At 46.4% G+C, this 4,707-nt stretch overlaps 1 long non-coding RNA gene and 1 other non-coding gene across 2 annotated transcripts; one reads left to right on the forward strand and one right to left on the reverse strand.

Annotated features, from left to right (window-relative positions):
- Positions 1-2,245: 2,245 nt before the first annotated feature.
- Positions 2,246-3,787, reverse strand: LOC139275908 (uncharacterized). Its single transcript, XR_011595790.1, has 2 exons — positions 3,641-3,787; positions 2,246-2,983 (listed from the first exon to the last, which is right to left on the reverse strand). It is a non-coding gene; the product is annotated as an uncharacterized lncRNA (long non-coding RNA).
- LOC139276629 (U1 spliceosomal RNA) lies at positions 2,368-2,526 on the forward strand. The gene has a single exon (XR_011595965.1). It is a non-coding gene; the product is annotated as a U1 spliceosomal RNA (small nuclear RNA).
- Positions 3,788-4,707: the final 920 nt, after the last annotated feature.

A 4,707-nucleotide genomic window follows, 5' to 3' on the forward strand; every position in this document is an offset into this window, starting at 1 on the left:
AGCGTACTCGCCGTCTTCACCGGCCCGAATCAGGAATGCGGTCAGCTGCTTGGGGAGGAATATCCCCTGTCCACTTGGCTGCTCACTTCTCTGCGGAACCCCAGGACAGTGCCAGAGCATGCATACAATGACGCCCATTGTGCCACCAGGTGCATCATCGAGCCATGCATAGGCATCCTTCGGCAGAGATTCCGCTGCCTGGACCGCTCTGGTGGCACCTTCCATTACTTTCCTCAACGGGTCTCCATAATCATCGCGGTCTGCTGCATGCTGCACAACCTGGCCATCATGAGGGGACAGCCGCTGGAGGTCGAGCCAGCAGTACCACCTGAGGAGGAGGAAGAGGAGGCGCAGGAGGAGGAGGAGGATCCCTGTCGCCCCAGAGCTAGGAGGCGTCGACCCATCACCACCCTGGAAGGGCCTGGTGCAGACTGGCCAGCACCCTGGGAGGGTGCGTCCTCACATATATGGAGGTACCTGACACCTCCCCCTGCAATCTCCCTCCATGCATTATGTACTGGCGGTCTGCCAGGTCTCCCCACGTCGGGAAACAGTATTCTTCTTCTGTCCTTCACACCAACCATCAGTGTCTCCAGCTCCATATCAGTGAACCTCTTGGCTCTCCTTGCACCTCTTACACCAGCCATCCTTCCAACCTCCTTCCCCCCTCAGGGCCTTGCTGCAAATCCCGGCCTTTTGAAAAGGCCAGGGAGCAGCTGGCTCATCAGAAACCCTTACCTGCATGCTGAATCTCTCAGTGGTGATAACGTTCAAATTAAAACAGTCACACCGCTGAAAAATCCACTTTGGAAGGGTTCATTAGCGCTGGAACCCATTTGTTCACTTTTGGAGCTGAATATGGGGTGGCCCAGCCACGAAAAAATGTCGGCACTAATGGCCACAAAAAGGTGGGAGGAGCACCAGCTTTCCAGCGGTACTGAATTTCGGGCCCACAATATTTACTATTTGTATGTATGTATAGGAATCTAGTATTGCAATGTTACCAGAACCACACCTACTTGATACAGAATATATGCTTTCATTGTTGAATATACTGGTCGATATTTTCATACTCAGAATCAGAATTGTATACAGAATGTAATGAACAGGAGCAACCATAACTATCGGCCCATTTGGATCAGTTTGCCCCAGGCCCATCAGGCCCGTAATCCGACCCTGCTCAGGGTTGCGGTGACTTTGAGGGCCACTGGCATGGCATGCCATCCTCTTCCCCCATTCCAGCAGGCCTTACTGCAGCAGGTTGCAGAGGTCTACGTCCGCCTGTGCAGAGAGGCGCAGCCTCCTGCTGCGCGGTTCCTCAGTTACATGCGGTACCTCTCGGGTACTCTTGGCCTGTAGACTCCGTGTGCTGGATATGGCCTCCTGCGTGCAGCTGCTCCCCTCACCTAAAGCTGCTGCTGCTTCTCCAGCTCTTCCTCCAGCCAGAAGAAAGAAACAGCTCCCACAATAAGAGAGACCTGACCAAATCATGTCTGGAAGCTGGAAACACTCCTGCCCAGCCAGACTGTAAAAGCGTCCCATGATCCAGTGAGCTAGAGCTGAGAGTCTCTTTTCACAGTGTTTCAGGTGCTCTCAGCCACCAATCCCGCTAGGTTTTGTTAACGTGTCGAGACTTGGCGGAGCTTTCGCAAGTTTGAGTTAATTTGCAGTGGGGGCAGATGTCATCGGACTCCCGACAATAACCTTTTAATTAAGATCCCGCTTGCATGAGGCAGGCATCTGACACAAATAGGTCAATTAAAATATTGGGAGGCAAGGGCGGGGGCGGGTTGGGGGAGGGCGGGGGGAGGGAGGGCGGTGGGTGGGAAGGGTGCATGGTGGATCCACAGATATGACTTAACGTCTCTGCCTGGACTGTTCTCATTGAGTTGGGGTGGGGGGAAACAGTTGGTTAAAATCGGCCTTTAATATTAGAATTAAAATTAGCATCTAGATAATCTGGACAGTCAGAATTAACAATTCCTCTCTGAAGCTTCAAAAATCCAATTAAATAATAAATGAAAATGCCAATAAAATGATCAGGTGATTATGATTTTCAAATTCTATACGAATCAAGTTATCTGTAAGTTATCAAGTTACTTGTAAAGTGCTCACATACTTTGGGGGGCGGGTTTGAACTAGTCAGGGCTGTGTGACATTGTTGACAGAAATCTCAAGAATTCAGGTACATAATATTAATTGATAGTCTGAGCAAGAGAAAGGAATCAAATTGGTCCCAGCCACATCAAATACAAATCAAGTATTTATTATAATCATTCTGTATATGTTTACATCAAGTAACTTGTACGATACACTGAATATTCTGTACCCATATCAATTAAATCTATTATAGGTGATGATGAGAGTAAGCTTGGCAGGGGAGTAACCATGATCAAGAAGGTGGTTTTCCAGGACGAGGCTAGCCCATTGCACTTCGGGTGTGCTGATGCCGGCGATGTCCCCAAATGCGGGATACTCGACTACAAAATTTGATACGAGTAAGCGACATTCAAATGATATTCCTCTGTGTAACATTTTAACGGACATGTTAACTCATTGCCAATAGTGGCTACATATAATGATATAATAGTAAACGTTTTGAAGTCATATTAACATTATGTAGCCAGGTGGATTGACAATTTAACAGATGCAGATGCATTTTATGCAAGTACAGAATGACAACAAACAACAGTCAAATTTTAAAAATCAGAAGTTTGCAGTTCAATACATTACACAGCACAAAGTTATTTGATGGTGTTAAGAAATGAATTGATTGTTATTCTACTAGACATTTTTCCAAATAAAAATGGTTTCCTTGGCCAATCTGCAAAGCATTTTAATGTTGCTTTTGTACAACAACAATAACAATGAGTACAATTAATAGAATGATTCCAAGTACTGTTGCCGCTATGTTCAATTTTTTGGCAGTGGAGGATGTGCTCCTGGCTTTTTCAGTGTTTCCCAGTTCAATGGCATTTTTAGCCTGCAAGCAGTAGTTAACATTTATTAAAAACATTAAATAATTAATCCATCCACTTTATGCGTTAGAAATGTAGCTGTCGAAGAACTTTGAATTCTTTTCCTTAACAAATTTCCTGCTGGACAGATAGTTTGTTACAACAGAAAGTTTGCAAGAACAAGATTTGTTATAACAAGGCTTCCAGTTAGATTCTATAACGTAATCTCAATGGCCTGAACACTGTTAAAATGTTATAGCAATACATTTTATGACAAGCTGATTTGAGACATTGCATCGAACAGTGATTTATATTCAACATGCTTTTGTTCCAGTTGCATTTATAGACGAGGTTTTGATTATGTTGCTGGAGATGCATTTTACAGGATACAACATGTAACGATTGAGTAAACAAGACCTGATAATTTAAAAGATTTAAAGATGCCCAAATACAATAAGAGGAAACTGATGCAATAGTTGGACAAGAACTATTAACTTTGTTTTGTACTTTGATTAATTTAGAAAATAACATACTATAATAAATAACAGTAAATGCACATAGGCTTATTTTTTTGTTTGTTTAAATGTGACATATGCAGAATAATACGTCCTGTATAAATTTCCATCTTCTTTTCATAATAACTTTCTCAAATTCTGAAAAGTCAGACCCCCATGGATACTAACCTGACAGGAGTAAATCACTGCCGCTATTCCAAGGGGAAAACAGCAACACAGCAAATTAAAGATGGACCACGCCAGATAAGATTTGCTCTGTGAATTCGGCATCTCGATGACTTGCCCAACAATGTCGAACTCTCTGTGTTTTGCTGTTGTTCCGCAGTGCTATCTTTACTCAGTCCTTCAGACACTCCTTATATGGTCCTCCTTCTTATTGTGGGTGGGTCCTGATAAAAACCATGCATATGAAAAATATTGGCAAGGATGAGTCAAGTTCATTTCAAGCCATAAAAGGACAAACTTATAGAAAAGGGTAAAGAAACGAGATTTTATTTGGCAAGTTCAGAACAATTAAATACAAACTAATTTTTAAAAAAATCTCTGAAAACAGAAGAATAAAAGCACAAAGCAGTTAAGGAATTGTGTGGAGAAGGGAATAAATTATAAAAGTTGTGAACAAACCCTTAGGTAAATAAACACATTGGGCCCAAGTTTCGAGCCGCGCCTAGAACGGCGCAGTCCCGACCTGGACGCCCGTTTTTCACGCCACAAAGTGCGCCTAAAAAAACCTCCGTATTCCCCACCTCCCAGCACGTCCTCTGGCCCTCGGCGCAGCGCAGCAGGAGCTGTAGGGGGCGGAGCCAGGTCCCTGCGCCAAAAACAGTGCCGGGACCTCTGCACATGCGCGCTACAGTGGGGCGCGCAAGTGCAGTAGCTCCAGGCGCCCGAAACTGTGTGGGAGGGGCCCGAAGCACGCAGCCCCTAGCCCTGGCCCAATGGCCTCACTGGGGCTGCGTGAATAAGGCGCCTCCCATGGCCAGCTCCTGCTTCCTCCCGACCCGACTCGACTCCCGCTTCCCGCCTCCGGACCGGACCCGACTCCTGCTCCCGCTCCCCCCCCCCACACTGACTGGACCCGACCCGACTCCCGCTCCCGCGCCCCCCCCCCCGACTGGACCCGACCCGACTCCCGCTCCCCCCCCCAATCTCCTTCCCCCCCATCTCCTTCCCCCTCATCTCCTCCCCCCATCTCCTCCCCACCCCCATCTCTTCCCCCATCTCCTTTCCCCCAT

Source organism: Pristiophorus japonicus, chromosome 11 (assembly GCF_044704955.1).
Source record: "Pristiophorus japonicus isolate sPriJap1 chromosome 11, sPriJap1.hap1, whole genome shotgun sequence".
Taxonomy (NCBI): domain Eukaryota; kingdom Metazoa; phylum Chordata; class Chondrichthyes; family Pristiophoridae; genus Pristiophorus; species Pristiophorus japonicus.